Source organism: Emydura macquarii, unplaced genomic scaffold (assembly GCF_026122565.2).
Source record: "Emydura macquarii macquarii isolate MOO-44397 ecotype Brisbane River unplaced genomic scaffold, CSIRO-AGI_Emac_v2 contig_2676, whole genome shotgun sequence".
In the NCBI taxonomy this organism is placed as follows: domain Eukaryota; kingdom Metazoa; phylum Chordata; order Testudines; family Chelidae; genus Emydura; species Emydura macquarii.
This window is the reverse complement of record NW_027132813.1, coordinates 43,250,083-43,269,385: the sequence shown is the minus strand read 5'-3', so window position 1 is coordinate 43,269,385 and position 19,303 is coordinate 43,250,083. Positions and strand designations below refer to the sequence as shown.

Below are 19,303 nucleotides of genomic sequence, written 5' to 3'. Positions count from 1 at the left end.
ATTCTTTGTGTACAGTACTGAGGAGGGAGATGCTGGTACTGACTGTTTCCATGTCAGCAATGTACCAGTCAGCTACAGGCCTCCTCTGCCTTTCGATCCCAACCTCTCCTTTCTTCCAGGATATAGCCAAGGCTTTGCCATCTATAGCTTTGTCCCTTTAAACGGGCTACTGAGCCCTTGGGTTTGTCAGCACCGCACCCCAATGTTCCCCTTCCATAGGTTATGGAAGTAGGGCAGGTTCAGCCTGAATGCGTATCCCCAAGTATTTATTGCATTTGATAACAGCAGGTTAATAAGGCTCCAAAGCTTTCCGGTGTTAGAATGGCTTACATCTAATTTAGCTTTTCAAAAACCTCATTTGTGGACATATAAAGAGCTTTGTATTGTTTCAAATCTTTCAAAATTTGTCCCAACTGTGAACAGTATTACACATTTTATTTTATGATGGCCTTTGTTCCTTATAGTAATCTTATTAAATAAAGTTGTAAACCAGAGTACATTATTTCTTTTATGCATTGTATTTCAATTTGTAGACAACAATCGCGAATGTCACTACAATTAATATAGAAATGTTCATAGCAGCTCACCATCAATAATTCAACATTCACAAGATGAAAGAAGACTCTTTAATCAATTAAGTAGGCATCTTTATTAACATTTGTAAAACACTGTTTATACCTTTTGGGAACAATGCCACATTAATTTTCTACTTGGTGGCTATTACCGGGCTCTCTTTAAATCTGGTGTCCATTGAGGCCTCATGATCCCTGTCTCCCTGAAGGTTTACTTTCTGAGCCTAATCTTGATGAATTTTCTAAATCTTAATGAGAACAGTAACATGGAGTTATTCCTCCAATGTACTGGGATCTTCTATACTGCACTGTCACCTAGACCTTGGCTTGGATGACTATTGCTCTGTAGTCTAATCTATAGATTATATTGATTACTTAAGAATCCTTTTATCTCTTTGAGGGTTGACAGGTTCTTGTCCCAAGATACACAGATACAACACTCACATTATAGGAACTCTTCTGTAATTACAAATAGTTATTAATACATTTAGCACAGTCAAAAACACCTCAACTCAGTAAGGTATATAGAGATACTATAAAACATACATCTGCACATCCATATACTCACACCATCCCTTGTAAAACCATCTGAAATGTTAGCCATCCTCCTCCTCCTCATTACCATCACCAGTGGCCATCATTCTAGCACCTCCCAAGGACTACCTCTCTTTCTCCTACTGCCCCAAGGATGGGATGTAACTTTTATAATATGATAAGCTGACACCAATATGTTTGATGCATATTCAATAGGGGATTTTCTCATCTTGCTAATGTTGGAGTGTTCTTCAATAGGTTAGAATATCAATGATCTCAACTTATCATATACATCAGTTCGTTGCCATGGCCCTCTCATGGTTAGGTATCTGTGGATGTAGCTCATGTACCTGTTATGTACATTAATTCGTTGCCATGGCGTTCTTGTGGTTCGATCATGTACCTGTGGTTAGAAATTCTTCTTAAACACTCTATTTTCAGCTCCCCAGTACTTCGGGGTTTTTTTTGGGTCATTATCTGTTTAAAGTTTATCAGTTCAAAGTTCATAGGCCTCAAGCCTTATGCTAACTTGCTGAAGCTAATGTCTTACAGTATACAGGCCAGTTGGTTCCTTGCATTACTGCTGAATATAATGGAAAACTATGAATATAATAAAGGTAAGTTAGCCCTATGGGCTACAATACAGAATTGCTGTCTTGACCCTACTCATTCTCCTGTTGGCTGAAATAAAGCTCCCTGAATGGGTACCTTCAGGGAGCTTGTAAAAGTGGAGACAGCCTTCATTCCACTGGTCTTTTTTCTACCCAGCCTCTTCCCTCTACTGTAGCCCTAGACCATAACAAGAAGTTTGTCCCAGACAGGTGTGGAAGAATCATTACATTTCAATAGCCTCTCTTCTAACAAAGCCTGAAACTGTAAGAGAACCTTTCTCACTCCACCCTCATGATGTTGCTTCATCTGTGGTCTGGTCTGCTGCAGTAGCACAGTCCATACAGCCTGACTGCAGTGGTGGCAAGCCTCAGGATATCTTCCCTATAAGTATCTCAGAGGTGAACTGAGGTGCCACTTTCTGAAGAGGTGCTATACAAATTTTGGCCACTGTTGTGGTAATTGGGCCTATACATTTACCCTAATTGTGAGCTCAATTGTGCAAAGTCACTAAACGTTCATAAAATGTCACAATAATCGATATCTGTTGAAATTATCCCTGGTAAACAAGAGATATATGGGACTGGAAATCAGTGAACCAGAATTGATGTGTCAGAAATTAAACCTAATTGATGAATAAAATAACCAATTCATTTTTTGGATACTTAAAAAAGGAGTCTTTGAGAGGGCAGTTGTTGAAAGAGGCAGAAGGAAAGTTTAATGACAACTGCAGGCTGTGAGATGGGTGAACAGAAAAGGAACAAGCTTCACCATCATGGCTGTTATCTCTACTGTCTCCTGGGACCCTGGGATCTACCATGACACTGTTGGGTCTTTGTCATCCTAATCCTGAACAGGGCAGAGAGAGAGAGGAATCCAGATGACAACCTCACCTCCATGTCTATTGGCTCTGGTTAAATCCCAACCACAATTTATGATATGAGACTGAGTCACCCCTTGCCCATGTGTCCTTTTTCTTCTTTTTCCTATCCCTCTCCTTTTGCCTTCTATCTAATAAGCTTTTCCGTGATAAAAACCCTCTCTACTAAAAAAATAAAAATCTGTATTTTTCTGTGATTAAAATGAAATGTTGAATGTTTCCCTAGCCACAATATATACAGCTATCAGTTGAACATGATACTATTTATTTTTTGATTCGAGTTTTATTGATATATTTACAATTTTTAAGTTGACTGCCCTAGCCCCATTGGGCATAGCTTGGGCAGTCAGCCCCAGGCATTCTCCTGATTATCTGATCTGTCACTGCTCCCAATTATATCAGATAATTGGGGTTCCACTGTATATGTTTTTATTTTTTCCCCAAATGTAAAAACTAAAGATTCTCTGTAAAAACATAAATTCCACATTTTTTCCGTGGTTTTTCTGCGGCAAATGGATTTCTGGAATCATTGCTAATAAGAGGCTGGCTTAGCTGGCCAATATTGTATATTTTTGCAATACTGCTGTAAGCCTGTGACCGGAGAGGCAACTAAAACAATGACGGGAGAAGTCATGTACCTCATGGAAGGGAACTCTGTTAATACCATGCATGCTAGATTCGCGTGCATCATGAAGGCAAACTAATGAACCCCACTTTCAAACTCTCCTCTTTTCCACAACTCATCTTCTACAATACTAAATTTGAACATCCTGAAAAGAAAACGAGGCTTTGGGACTCCTAACTCCTCTGGCTACCCCAAATTTAGAGGAGGGTTTGGTACTGTTTTTAATGTCTGGGAAAATCATTCCTAATAGGAAAAAAATCAATTATGAATGACATTGCAAGAGCATTGACTCTACAGCCAGGAGGTTAGGGCGCTAACCTAAGATATGAGAGATCAACTTCAATCCCTGTTCCAATGACTATTTAATTTTTTATATACAGTGGAATAGCTTTAACATGAGAGACAACCAGACCAGAATATCCATAGGCCAGTGGCTAAGGCCTCACTTGAAAAGTGGGAAACCCAAGTTCAAATCCCTTCACAACAGGGAGAGTGGGGAATGGAACCTAGGTCTCCCACATCCCAGGTGACCTAACCATTGGGTTATGTGTGGTAGAAGGAGGCTCCTCTTCTCTGGCCTTTTTGTGACTCTGTCATGACAAATTGAAGTATCTCAGTAATGTTGAAACAAACTGTTTTGTTTAGACATTACTGAAACATTTCTCTTCTGTGGTTGTGCCGAAAGTATTCAGTGAATGCTATGAAAATTTGTGAATAGTTTCAGGTCAGCCAAAATTTCATTTTTCAGCAGATAGTTTATTTTTGCCCAGCTCTAAGCAATAGACTGGAGGCAGCAGCCAGGGAGCGGGCTGAGGAAGAAAGATCCAGATGTCAGACAGCCTGCGAGCTGGGACGGGAAAGCTGAGAGTCAGGCACAGATGCATCCAGTTGGCTGAGAGCCAGCAGTAGCTGCAGCAGGGGGATACAGGTCAGTGGCCTGCTGTCAGGAAGACACTGGAGAGGGGTTATGGGACACAGTTGCCTGTATACTCACTACCGGCCTGTCTACACATAGAAAAGAGTTAGGAACTTTTTAAATCTTTTGCTGTAACTCTTGAAAAGTTGGGTATTTGTGCCTATTGTCTCTTGCAGCCCTAGTAAAAGAATCTTCCACATCAGTCAGTGTGGATGAGAGCTTAAGTGAACCCACAGAGGTCTAGAACTTGTAGAACCTAGTGCATGGAGTGCCTACAGTGCGTGCCTCTGAGCTTGTGGTATGCAGAGCACCCTTCCAGACATCTGGGAGGGATCAGTGTATCACAAACTCAAATGGGAATTACTTACAATAGTCAAATCTTCACAGCCTATTTCTGGTAGGCTTTCTGCAGTAACTAGAAGAGGACTTTACCTTTCCACTGTCAAACCGTCACTGAGCAGTAACAAGAAATCTAGTCGCTTCCATTTAGTTTTGGGAAAGGCTAAACACTATCTGTTGTGCAGTCAGGGAGCCAAGAGTGTCTTTCTCGTGAGTATGCTGTGACCTGTGCTTCAGGAACCAAAATGAGACCAGTGGTACAAAGTTTAAACCAGGACATTTTTATTAGTTGCATGACAAGATGGCTTCTACAGACTCAGCATGCAGATCCTGAGTGTTTCTGCATTGTGTTAGAGACTCAAAATGGGAGGCACTCTGGTGGTTACCTGACTAATTTTAAAGAAACTGCATCTCAATATACTACACTATCAATAATTGTCGATGTCAGAGGGGCTAAAATTATATTTAAACGCCAATCTACTGGGGAGATCTCATAACCCTCATTACTATAAAAAAGCAAATTACTTCGCTGTAAATCTTGTTTGCTGAAGGTGTAAAGCTGCGACGCAGCCACTCTTATGACCCCATGTCCTTTATAGGATTAAGGAATTTATATTTTTGTATGTGTACTCTTTGATATCTTCACCTTTTGCTGTTCAAAAGAACTGACCCTTGAGGCACTAGAGACTGTCCATGTTCCACACAGTTCACCTTGCTCAGCCATTGGGTGACAGCAAGACAGTCCTAGGTGACTCCCATAGGCCACATGCATGGAGCTTGAACCCAAGAATGGGCGTCTTTTACAACTACTGACGCTGAAGAACAAGTGACATAGGTCATTCCACTTAAACAGTTCTTTCAATCCATCAATGGTTCAATTTGTTTTTAAATGTGATAATTTAGCTACTGTTCACTGTAACACAGATTGTGTCTCAGGTTTCAGCTACATATAGAGTGAAAATTGAAATTACATTTTTCTCTGCAGTATAAAACTGAAGTGGATGGTGATTAATTTCTTATATTAAAGTGGAACAAGCTTTCATATTATCTTATAATGAATAGAATTTTGTTCCTTTAAAGATTAATTGCAAAACTGTAATACTGAACATTTCACATGATTGTGTTAACAGTTGACAATAGATTTTTGTATGTTTGTCTAGTTTCATGAATGCAGGTTCTTGCTGCAATTGGAGTGTGTTTTGGAGTGTGTCCTTGGTGATTAGTTATCTGAAGAAATCAGTTTCTTTGTTTGGCCCAGACCTGGCACACATTCCAATGCTTTTGGATTGCTGAGAAGATTTCCCACCCATGTGCAGGACTGAACTTGTGCTATGTAATTTATAAAACCTTGCAGAAACTGTTACAGGTTCTCTCTAATAAATGATTTTATTTTATTTATTTATTTTTTTTGGAAGTGTGATAAATTCCTCCCAGATGTAGATTGACAGGTCTTTGACCTAAAACGTTTACAGTTTAAATGGAAAAGATGGGCAGCAACAGGGGAAAGGGATATATCTCATACAAGTAGCAATTCTAAGGTGAAGTTTGGCAGGCATCTTATCATAATTCTCTCCATTCTATTTATGTGCTTCCTTTTACTCTGTCCCCTATCCTGCCCATTGTCCCTATTTTCCTGCCCCAATTTCCAATCATACACCCTGGACTGGAAAGATTCTTATCATGAGGGGGATAAGCAAAAAAGGTAAAGATCCATTCAAGACACTATTAATAGTCCCAAATTCCTGCAATATCTAAAGAATATCTAAATTTTGGTCCCATTCAAGTCAATGGGAATTCTGCTATTCACTTCAGTTGGGCCAGAATTACACACAAAGAATCTTCAAGTAGTGGAGGAGAATGGATCTCATGACATCTTCTGCTCCGGACTGCCAGTTCTGGTGGTTGCACTGCAGCTCCTTTTGTTGATCTGCTGCTGCTTCCATGTGGCAAAAGGGGAAGAGTTTCCAGTCCTCTGCAAGTGGGGGAGGGTCACATCCCGCCTACCTCAAGATGTTATGATGAAGCATGTAGTGTTGAATGAGATTATGGTACATAGTTTTATTTGAGGAAAAACCCAGAATTATTAACAGCTTTGTTGATTCAGGGATGCCCTTTGGGATTTGTCTGATGGTCTTTAACATGACTGGTGTAATTTTAGTATTTAAAATTTGGTATGTTTGATCAGAAATTGTTGGTAGTCCACTGCCCTGGGATAAATATGGGGGATTGTCACTTGGCAAATTTGTTTAAGGAGGTAGGGAAAGGGGTTCTAATATTGTAGATGACGCATTCCTTTCAGGAAAGAGTCATAATATTACGTACAGGAGCGTGGCATCCATGCAAGAAGGTGACCCACTTCTCTACACTAAAAAGGATGCTTTTTAAGAATCTTGGCTTCACACATACTTTATTTATAATTGGGTGCAAGTACATACCATGAGCTCTTGGTACCTTATATTGGATAACCATAAATTCGTTAAGTATTTCCTTAATGAATTTGTGGTCTGCCTTTTAATAAAGTCCCATGTGTCTGTTATTACATGATATTTGCAGGGTGGCATCAGATGTAATGTTTGTTTTTGTTTTTTTAATTGTAAATGTTAAGAGAGTTTTGTGAGCAGGATTTGTTAAAATTTTGTTTTGAATTTCACTAAGTTTCATCCTTGAAATAAGGATCTCTCTGATTTTTTTTTTGTCTCTGTGAATAAAAGCTTTTCTTTTTCATGATATAAATTAGATAATGCACAGCTGTCCTGATGAAGCAGCAGCAACAAAATAATTCATATTTAAGAATCTAATTATGTGTTTTCACATGCATTAGTGACTGAATTTGTCTGCGATGGCACCAGTGTATGCTTCGGGGCAATTAGTTTTCACTTTTATTCTTAATGAACCAGAATTTCTTTCTGCAAGATTCACCAAACTATTACTGACTTTTTGTTCAGATCAGATTTGTGTAGTCTTAGTGAAATGTAAACTAGCAGTTTAAACAGGATTACCGGGAATAGTAAACCTGATAAAGAGAAAATATAAAGAAGACTTGACTCAGGTGTCCAATATTATAAAAGGTATAATAAACTTGTTGGTCCCTCTTTTTTTACTTAGACACACAATAAGAGACAAATGATTTATTTGATTAAATTAATGGCTGATGATTTTAGAACAAATAAAAGTAGATACTGTTTTGCACATTTTCGAATCAACATGTGAAATTCATTGCAGCAAGAGGTCAGAGTAACATACTGTGGCAGAATTATAAAAAGGGCTGGATAATTTTGAGCAGTAATTAAAATGAAGGAAATCTGTATAATCCCCACTCTGGAATTGATGTTACTGTTAATATCATAAGCATGTTCAGGTGACTCCTCACCTTGGCGTCTGGGTGCACTTTACATGGCTTAAATTGGGAGGTTTCCTTTCACTTAGATTAAGCAGCTAGATTTTTGGGGGGGAGGGGCGGGGTTCTGCTTTCCATCTCTCATCCTCCATTTTTGGGATTTTTGCCTCCCCCACCCTGGACAGTGTTTTGACCTTTCTCCTCCTCCTGGTACATCTCCAGTTTGTGTTGCTCTGGGTCTTGTGTTCCAGCTGGGGGACACTCTCTCACCTCATGTCTCCTGTTTGGTTCCACTCCTGCTGCTCTTCTGTCTTCCTGCCTTATTCTGAACTGCTGGAGCACTTTCAGTTTTAGAGCTGTGACAAGAAGGAGCATGGCTCTCCATCCTGTTTCCCTGCATCACACGCACACAGAGTTCTGCTACACCTGAGGCTTCCACCATCTTCCTAGCACTAGAGAGCGGGCATTCAAAGAGGCTGAGTGTCTTGGGTTCTGCTAGTGAGAACAGCATTTGAAAGTATGGAGTGACTTGAAAGCCACTCCATTTCTTAAGAGTTCCACCTAGCAGGTGGTTGGCTGAAGTGCTGAGTAGGAACAGTGCTGAAGTCACCTGCTCATCAGGGCAGGATCTACCCATCCAAAGACAGAAAAGGAGATGCAAGGCCATGTTTATAGCCCTGCAATGCCTATACCAGTGGAACCAATTCAAAGGCCTAGAAATAGGTCTGATTTGTGGGATTACTCTTGCTGCTCCATTTATTGTGAAAGCCCTTCATTTGTCTATCTTGGAGTGTAAGAATATGATCACAGTCTCAAATATTTCCTTCTCAAACATTGCATCAGAATCACACGTGAACTCAGTGCATTACTGCCCTTCAGTTCTTGCACTGCTGTACTTAGCCTATCTCCTGCTCTAACAATTGAACTGATTAGAGCTGAATTTAGACTGAGAGAGCTTCACGTGATTGCATAAAGCAGCATAGAGGAAAATATAGACATTTATAAAATGTAGAGGTAAACTCATCTTGTTAGGAGCCTTCCCAGTCTTGAGAGGATTAATAGCTACATTAATTTTCTACCTGAATACGGGTAGATTGAAGGAAGCACTGTAATCATAAACTGAGGTACAATTTAATTTGTTTAAAATATCAAGGAGAGACTGACTGAAGTTGATGCTTTGGGAGGAGTAAAGATCCATATAAAACTCCTGGAAGATCTTATTAATTCAAGCCAAAGCAATAGCTATCTTTCCCTTTCCATCTATAATCTTAAGTAAAATTCTGCAGACTCTTAATACATATGGGTAGGAGTTTTCTAGCCTTTTAAGGACATGACCATAAGACCACTGTATTCATTCATTTATTTATTGGAATTTCTCTGGCATGCAACACCAGAACAAATGGGTCTCAAATTTACCATAGAAATAAGAGACAGAAAGGTACATGCTTGATCTTCTGGTCTGTCTACCTGCCAATTCAGGAAATGAATTTATGGCACAACACTTACATATAACTAGTCACTCCAATTTAACAATCCACTCAGCCATCTGTTCTGCAATTTAGTTACAGAATATGAGGTAACAGTTGCTGCTTTCCAAAAGAGAACAGAATTCTCTGTGTACCACATGGTTTGTCGTTTGTTTTTATTTTTCCCTTTCCACTCAGAGAGGAAGCATGGCTTTGTGATTAAAGCATGAAACTGTTTGTGTGGAGATCTGGGATCTGGTCTTGTCTATGCCACCTGCCACTCTTGAAACAGGATTACATTAAAGCAAACTGGGAACCCATTAGTTGGCACTTGCAGCAGCCATATGGGAATGGACGATGGGATGGATCACTTGATGATTACCTGTTCTATTCATTCCCTCTGAAACACCTGGCATTGGCCACTGTCGGAAGACAAGATACTGGGCTAGATGGACCATTAGTCTGACTCAATGTGGCCGTTCTTATGTTCTTATGAGTTACAGTGTAGCACTTGGTGCACACTGCTATTCACACAACCCTTAGTCTGAACTGTGGGGCAGCGACTGTAGACAAGCCTTATGTTAGATGTGATGTGATATTACATGGTCAGCAATCTCATCAGGTAGCAGGGAGAGTTTTATTTTTTAATGCTTTTAGATAATATTCGTTTTATGATTTTTTAAAATTAATATCAATATTTTAGTTTGTGAGAGATCCTCAGATGAAACATAATATAGAAGTGAAAAGTAAAAGGTGATATTAAGGACAAAACAAACTATTTTGATGGTAGAGAGCTGAGGTATCAATGTCTGCATGATTATTTCCCAAGTCAGAAAATTTGGCATAATAGATCATGGAAAAAGTGCTTAATTCCAGTCACTTTATTTAAAATTAAAAAAAAAAAAATTCAGAATTGTTTTTAAATTGCCAGATGGAATGAGAGATCTTGATCTTTGAGATGGAGTCCTTTTCAGATATTTACCAAGACTAACAAAGAGCATTAATGTGAAGTCTGAAAGGGTGTGAATGGAGTTCAGTGTGAAATTAGTGAGGAGGTACAACTAAGATAAGGAATTACGTTGTCATGGCAATGTAATGACATGTAGCAGTTTATTGGTTTAAGATACTTTAGATCATTAGAAGTAGAAAACATGTTGATTGTCTGCTTATTAGGCATCATGAAAAAGCAAGACTAGTAGTCTTAGGGTAAGGGAGCAGAGTGTTTGTTGTGCACAAAATCAAGTCATGACATCATTGTGTTTAGTGGATCAGGTTGCCTAGAGAGAGAGTTGAACACCTGGCATACCAGGGAGGCTGTAAAGTTACATAACACATAAAGCAGAGAAGAATTCACGGTTCATTGTGATCTTAATCTCTATGTATAACTCCAAAGAAAAAATGTTTTGGCTATCTGAAGTGTGTTCATTGCATTGTTTGGGAGAGAAATGAGTGGCCACAGATGTAGCATGTTCTTTCCTTGTGTACTGTCTTGCTATGTGCATAATTCCTATAAAAACCTTGAGCAAGAATGAATAAAAGTTTAAAAATTATTCACACATTTCTTTTAAAAAATATTTTAAAAGTGCTTTTTGTAATTACCAGTAGAACTCAAACTCTTAACTCATTGCATGCCAGTTTATAAACTACTGATGATTTTGACAGAAATGGATTAGATAGCTATTGTTTTTTGAAAGATATACCAGTACCTTAACAAAACATACAAGTTATCCAAAGTGCAATGTCAAAAATTGTCTTGGGTACAAATAACATATTGTCCTCTTTCTTACAACTTGAAAATTTTTCATTTGCTTTCGGTTTCAGCACACAGATGAATTTTAAAAATGCCTTTTGACCTAGAAGGCCTTGAATGATTGAACAAAACGTGAATTGCCACCAGAAATGGATGAAATCTAAATCTGGATCTTTCTTTATAGCACCCTGAAGTCTGTGTTATAGTTTGTGTGTGTTAAAATGAATTTACTATTTCCTGTTTTTGCATTTCTCATATATGTTTGTCATTAACAGTGTAATGAGTATAAAAAGCAAGTTACACATAAAATACATGCCATTATAATCTATTCTGTGACCTGTAAAGTGGGGGAGTATTATACACTTCTATACATACCAGCCATTCTGATCTCTTTTGCCTGTCTTCCTTTTATGATCTTTCCCTATTCAACTCATTTTTCAAGGGCTGCAACTGGTCTAGAGAATCTCGTCTCTCACCTACCAGGGATTAGATCATCTCCAAGAATTAGGCTTCCTTTACCATCTAGATCACAAGAAAACATTCCATTCTTTGCATTTCTCAATTTCTTCTCCTCTGGAAGTAGATGTCTGTTCCACACTTGGCTGAGAACAAAACAGCTAATCAGTGTGAAGGATGGAACTCCTGTACTGACAGGATCCTGCCTGAAAATGTGTTTTGCAGGGGGGTTGGGGCTGAACCCTGATCAGCATCATCCTTGAAAACAAGTTTACATAGTTTTTAAGTTACACTTTTTTCTATTGTTGATTATTTTTCACACTGAGAAGCAACTGTGGTAACTTTGAAGACTCAGAGTACCACATGGCTCAGATCCCAGTAGCATCAGTCCTCACCATTTCTAGTTACTCAGTGTATATGGAAATGTTCAGTACATACTTTAACCCAAACTATTGCTCGTGTGTTTATGGTTAGTTACCACAACTTAGACACTTTAATCTACTGTTAAATTTCTTTCACTCTACTTCAAATTGGATCACAATGTTAGGTAGAACCTTTTGGTGTTTTACTTTTTTTCTATTTGGAAGGTGTTTATCTAGTGTAGTATAAACAGGAGACAATGCCAAATTGATGTTTGTTTTCTTGTCTATATATTGTTTCCACAGCTGTCACTTGGGATGACTGCTGTCTTGCCTGTGTTTAATGCTTTCATCGTATTTTGTGTGTTTTGACTTTTATTCTTGATATCAGATTTCAATTAGTCCTTCTTTACAATTACTAAGCTTAAAGAATGTAATGTATGCCATTATTTGGATGATTTTCTTGTGTAAAAGCACATTGTGAATGAAGCTGGTAATGAAGTGAAAGTAGGATACATTGAAAATTTGTCAATTATTGTTTGCTGCACAGTATGATAAAAACAATCCTCTTGTCAGCCACAACTCTGCCTGAAAAATGATTTAATATATTGCAGTGTCTTTAAAAAAAAAAAAGTGTTTTTTTTTGTCTGATCAAACTATGGAACTCCCTTAAGAAGCTTAAAATCAGTGATAACACCCATTTTCTTTAGAAAGACAGGAAATTTAGGTTAAAATCTGTTCTGTGTCATCCTAGAGAACTTTAGAGGCTTAGACTCACTTGATGTTAAGTCACCATGTTTTGTATGTGCGGAACTGACATAGGCCATCAAGCTATGCCCACTGAGTCCAGATGGAGAATACACTTTAAAATGCATAACACTTATGAGACATCCCAATAGATATTATTGAATTTAAACCAGAACAGATAACAGAACTGATTTGTAGATGATGCCTTTAAAATCTGGGGGGAAATGTGACGTGCAGAAAAAATAAATTAATCTGACTTTATCTCTCTTTCTACTCCCATAGTTAATGCAAATTTTAGGAAAACAGACTGCCAGATTTTTGGACTCACTTCTCTTTTACCCCTGTCTGTAAGAGAGGGAGACTCGGATTCCTAACATTTGTAGAAGGCTAAGTCCTTGGTCCTGCTAGGGAAGAGGGAGGCTTGTATCTGGAATTTGTTCTGCTCTCAATCATTTGTTTTTAAAAATAGATTAAGCTATATTCAAACATGGAAAGCAGACTTCAGAAGGTAGTTTTCCCAAATAGAAGAGCAAATCATGCAGAGCATTTATTTAACTCAGACGAGCATATTCAAATCTGTTAAAGAAATTTTAAACAGTAAGTGACTCTCAACCTTAACTAAAACAGAGGTGCTGTTCTGTTATAATACGGACATGTATTTAACCATTCCCAGGTTAAAGTGCAGTGAATAAGAGGTGTTACCCAACAGCTATAGGCGTGAATAGCTTCATCTGTGGTGGCGGTGTCCCAAAATCATTCTTTTTGGGGAAAAGTTGAGAGATGAATCCTTAAAGCAATGACTGGCCTCACATATGTGATGAGGTGGTGTGATTTAAAGGTCTTACCAGAATTAGCTTGGGGCAGAGCCCCAAGCAAGTTATGTATTGTTTGTATTAAAAGTAGTGCTTAGGTACTCCAAACTCTGATCCGTGCCTGGCACTCTACAAACACATGTTCACTGACATTATGAAAGCATCACAAAAATAACAATAGTAGTGATTAATGAATCTCAAAACATTTGGATGAGCAGTAAAAAAAAAATCAGATAATCTATTAATAACACTTTGAAGTAAAAGTAGCATGTTACATTTACAGAGCTATAAATGCCTCACAAATGCATATGAATGAAGTCTCACAACACCTCTGTGAGACGAGTAGTTTTAACCTCATCTAACAGATGAGAAAACAAAAGCACAGACAGAAGTGACTTGGTCGAGGTCACACAGAAGAAATATGGTGTACCACAAAGCCCTGGAGGCACCAGCCACAATGCAGGGCTGTGCACATAGTATACATTCAATATTAAATAACTTTTTGAGGGCCATATTCACAAATGTTGTATAGGCACCTAAGGAAACAGATAGGCCCCTAGCGCTATTTACAAAAGTGCTTAAGTGAGTCAGGCACTGTAAATCAGTGGGAGTTAAGTGCCTAGCTGACTTAAGTGCCTTGGTAAATCCTACACTAGGCACCTCTCTGTATTAGGCACTTAAATGCCTTTATGTAAATCTGATCCCGAGTCTACTATTGAAACTATATTTCCCTCGCTCCCAGTTACAATAGTTTGGTATATTAGGAAAGCATTTCCTGCAAAGTTGCACTATAATAGTGTTAATCCATAGTTAACTGTCTATTATTTATCAAATATATTTTAAAATTATTTAGGTTTTTATTGTACCACCACCATTTTAGTATGTGAAAGGCAAAGTTGCTTGCTCACAGTTCTACTTTGTTCTCTTCTGCTTTTTTTTGAGAACAGATCAAACAAAATGCAGGGACAGGTAAGGATGTTTCACAAAACACATATGAGGAAATGTGACTGCCTGTTTCATAAATTACTGTTACCCTGCTCACTAGCAGTCTGCTATGATATTTTATTTATGAAATAAAAATCCCATGTCTTGGAAATAGAACGTTGCATTGTGAAGTATAAAAATCTCTTTTTGAATAAATTTCACAATTAAAAAAGTATCTATTAACTCAAGTATTTTTATATCCAAAGAAGATCAAACATCTGCTACTTAAGTCAGACAATATTAAGTAAACTTTTTAAAGTATGTTTTTTGTTATGCTGACAGATGCATGGCTTCACAGATGTCAATTTAAGTTACCAGTGCCATTAAGACTTTGCAAAGAGATGGTCCCAAAAGAAATTACATTTTTATAATTTTGTCAGATGAGTATTCTCCCCCCCCAAAAAAACTAACCAATGCTATTCAGCTATGTGGTTAACAATGCCACAAGCACATTATCTCCAGAAACATCACAAAAATATGCTATTCTAGTAATTTATGGTTACTAAATTCAACGGAATTGACAGCAGAAAAAAAAGATTCATTGTCAGTAAATGTCCATTTAAAAAAATCAGCATTTTCCATTTTTTAATTGATATGGCTGTAATATTAAAATAATTTTTATGAATACTTAGTCAGGTTTTTTAATTAATTTGCTTCAGCCAAATTCACTTTGAAAAAAACTTCTGTCTGTGAGAGAGACAAGCTTTTGAGCCAGAGTTCTTCAGGTCATTTGTGTGCTGTCACTTGGCTTGGTATAAATGGGCACACATTTAAAGGCTTATTTCTAGGTGTGCATTATAACCAGATTTTTAAAGTGAAATTTGGAAACTTGCTGTGGGCAGAAGATTGCAGAGGGCAAATTTCGCAAGGCTCAGGGAGGTGGACTCAGAAGGGTAATTTTGGAAGGGAATGAGGGAACAGGAAGTTCCTAGCTCTCACTGTCTTTTTTCACAGTCTCTCATACACGTTCTCACCCTCTCCTCTCCCTCATCCCAGAAGGAAGCTTCTCCTCTTGCCCAGCTCTGGTCAGAATCCTGTGCTCAGCTGTGGACTGGGACAGGGGATAAGGACGAGAATCATGGCGGCTGGATCAGTATCTGACTGCAGATGATGGTTGTGTGTGTGTTACTAGTAGCTCATAGACTCAGTGAACTTCTGACTCTGTGTGTGACAGGAATGTCTCCAAGCCTCATGCAGAGGATGGTGGTTGGAAGGTATAGTGGGGTGGAAAAGGCAGACAGGGTTGCAAAATATGAGTGTTCTGGCTATAGGAGTCGTCCTTAAGATGCTGTTGGTGTCATTGGGTTAGCTGGCAAATATTTCCTGTCATCAGGTGTTGGCTGCGTATGTGTGTTCTCTCTGTGTGCAGTGCTGGCTCTGGCCAGGTAGCCAGAACAGCAGACTCTAATCTAACTGCCCATTAAATTCACTCAGACTCTGTTTCAGTAGCTAAGGCATGTCAGTTTATTGCCGACGAAGCATGGTCCTAATGCCCTGGCTCATTGGTTACAGGTACACTAGCACATGTATGCCCGTGACGATGTGGCTGAGCGAATGGCAGGATTTTCCATTCCCCACTCAACCAGACAAAGACATACCCTTTGAGACCTTCTTTTATACACAGATACAAACAAGTGATGTGTTGACCCTCTGACATGGTTAGCTACCACCCTTTGCTTTGTACATGTTGGTTTGATCAAAATATCTCTGTCCATCACAGTATCATCCTGACTGTGAACTTGCAAGCAGGCAGGTTTTGTAGCAGGGCAGAGTCTGACTTGGTCTTACTCTTGCTAACAGCTTTATATTAGTAGGGCTTGACTCTGTTTGGGCCTTAGGACTTACACTAGACCCCATGTCTCAGGGTCTCTTTCTGCTACATCTCCTTCACGTGATTCACCTTGGCTAATCTGCAGGGTTTTTTTAATAAGTGGGGCAAAACTGTATATTTTTAACCTTCCAGGGACAAGCCCTGCAAATAGGGACATTGTTTTTTCAGGGACATGCTGTTTCCTTAGATGTTTACAAAAGGGATATTGCAAATCGAATTCAAGAATGGAACTTTCTGGCATGGCAAGGAAATAGTTTTATTTCCCTTCTGAAGGGCAAGGACAGTTGTAAAATAGAACAATGTTAATGAGCTCCTACAGTAATTCTAATAGCTGTAGTAGATTTTGATACATTGTGGCCAAAATATATGTTCAATATGTTTTTTCTGTTGTATTTTGATAGTAGAGAGGATACGTCAACGAGTGTGCTTTATTTTAACAAGTTCTATAAGTATTTGAAAGATGAACATTGTCAAGGAAGGAGGGGAATTGAATGTGATCTAAGGAGATAAAAGGCGTGGTTTTGCAGATGAAAATGTTAGCCGGATATGCTAGGAAACTTTCTAACGGTGAGTTTATTGGATCTTGGGCAAGTCTCCCAAGAGCAATGTTTGAAGCCCTGGAACTTGAGTCCATTAAAACTAGAATGGACAAAGCACTCTAATAAACTTGAGAGAATAATCCTCCTTTGCAGAATGATAGCATTAGATGATGTTAGACGGCTTTTCTCTTGTTTTGAACTTGTGTGATGTTACTTTTGTGCTTGTTTTAGCTCATACATGTATTGATTAATGTTATTCCAGTGAGGGTTGATATTGACTGTTAAAGTAGTGGTTTGGAAGCTGCTAGAAAAGTAAAGGATACATCACCTGTTTGCATTTTGTGGAATTCTTTGTCATGCTTTTCTTAGGTATTGCATTAAAATTCAGTGAACATAGGAGGTGGTAAAACTATGTGGATCAAAGCCTCCTGCTAATCTTTTATTTTTGCAAAAGGAATTTGTATAGGCTACAGTTGTGTTACCTGCTAGTATTTTGCAGATGACTCCTATGAGTCTAAAGGATTCTTGCTGTGGTACAACAATAGTAAATAATAATATTTGTTTTTTTAAAGAGACATTTGTGTTAGTTACTAAATACACTACTTGATTGAAAAGATAGCTTGATCAATTGTGACACTGCCTTTGTAGTGCCAGGGAGATATGGCTGCTGATGGTATGACTGAAAGTGGATATAGAGTCAAAGATATACAAGAGTACCCCAAGAGAGAAAAGAAGTAATGAAAATGCAAACTAAATAAACTTTGTATAATATGGATATTGTAACAATCTAAATAAAAACCACTAACAAAACCTACAATATGGATATGTGCTCTTTCAGAATTCATAATTTTGATGATCAGAGGTTATTCCTCTAGTCCAGTAGCCATGGTTCCTGTAGGAATAGTCTCTTTCAAATAGGAAAACTCGTATATTATAAAGAGAGGCATGCAATACAAACATATATACTTCTCCATAGTTTTAGGGTTTATTTACATGGGGCAGTAAGGAAAGTTAACCAAATTAATGAAATGTGTGAATTTAAAAAGTGGATTAGTTAAACTGCAGTAAATCCCTCTAAGGACACTGTATTTCAGAATTAGGGTTCGTCTACATGGGCCACAGTGTGGACTACAGGGATGGGAATTGCAGCACGCACTAACATGTTGCATTTTAACTGCCCATGTAGACCCTGCTAGCATGAACTAAAAGGTACCTAGTTTGTGTTAAAGTAGGCCTGGTTGAAATAGGATCATATTAACACAAAATAGGTACCTTTTAGTTTACACTAACAGGGTATATATGGGGCAGTTATAGCACAACATTTCAGTGTGTGCTGCAGCTCACACCTCCACAATCCGCACTACAGGACCGTGTAGAGAAGCCCCTAAAGTGGCCTCAATTCAATTTAGCTTAATTCACTTCCAAAGAAACAGTGTGAAAAGCAGCTTCACTTTGAAAGTGAATTAAATTAAACCAAATTAAGGTCACTTAAATTCTGAATGAGTGTGTTTATGCAAGATTTTAATGCAGTTTAACTAATCCAATTTAAATTCACATACAAAATTAATTCAGATTGATTTTCCTGAATATCCCTGTGTAGACAAGCCCTTAGGTTCTGGAGGAAGGAATGTTTTGGAGTCTTACTTCTCCTTTACTCATCAGGAAGGTACAAAGATTGGAGAGAATTGCTCATGCCTCTTCTCATTGTTTAAATAATTAAGTGGAGTTTGAACCTTTACTTCCATCTTTTCATCCAAATTTTTATCCTAAGGGAACTTGCATTTTCTATACAACTGTAGGATGAGTACTTCATTAAAGGGGGTAAGCTTATAGGTTTACCGTTTCCTCCTCCTTCTGCCCAAGTTGTGGAAAGACAAGGAGTGGCTGCAGCCATGCCAGCTTAATTTGAACAGGTATCTTAAATAAACTTATTCTGAAAATTACCGCTGTGCATAAGTAATTTACCCTTTATGACTTGGAAAGACAGCTGAATAGGTACAGTAGAGCAGCATGTAAATATACTGGGTGAAATCCAGACCTCATTGAAATCAATGTGAAAACTCCCATGGATTGTAATGGGACTAGGATTTCATTCACTGTGTTTTACAGACGTCTGATTATATAATAATAATAAATAATAATTTGCTCTTTATGACATGGGGCCTTTGTGGATGAAGATAAATAGAGACCAAGGAGAGCTAATCACAGAGGGCACCAAAGCCCATTTACTGGTCTCTAAACTGACAAGGGGTTTCGTGCCTTTATCGGTTGTCAAAGGAGTGTTGTATGGACAATTATATAATTTCAGAAGTTTATGCAGTTTAAAAATATTACTATTTTCATATATTATTGTTAATTAAATTAATCTACAGGCCCAAAGTGTTGCACATTACAAATAATAATATTTAAGTAAATATTTTTTTAAAAAAGATGTAAACTACTAACGTCTTTGGACAAACAATTAAAAATGGAATGGTTTGAGTGAAAAACAATAACCTGAACGTTTTTGTTTTAATAGAACGTACATTCTATAACATGGATAATCAG

The 19,303-nt window shown here is 38.1% G+C and overlaps 1 protein-coding gene across 4 annotated transcripts in view; it reads left to right on the top strand.

Moving 5' to 3' along the window:
* MACROD2 (mono-ADP ribosylhydrolase 2) overlaps positions 1 to 19,303 on the top strand; it is a 1,226,284-nt gene that overhangs the window by 265,798 nt on the left and 941,183 nt on the right. The window lies entirely within an intron of this gene.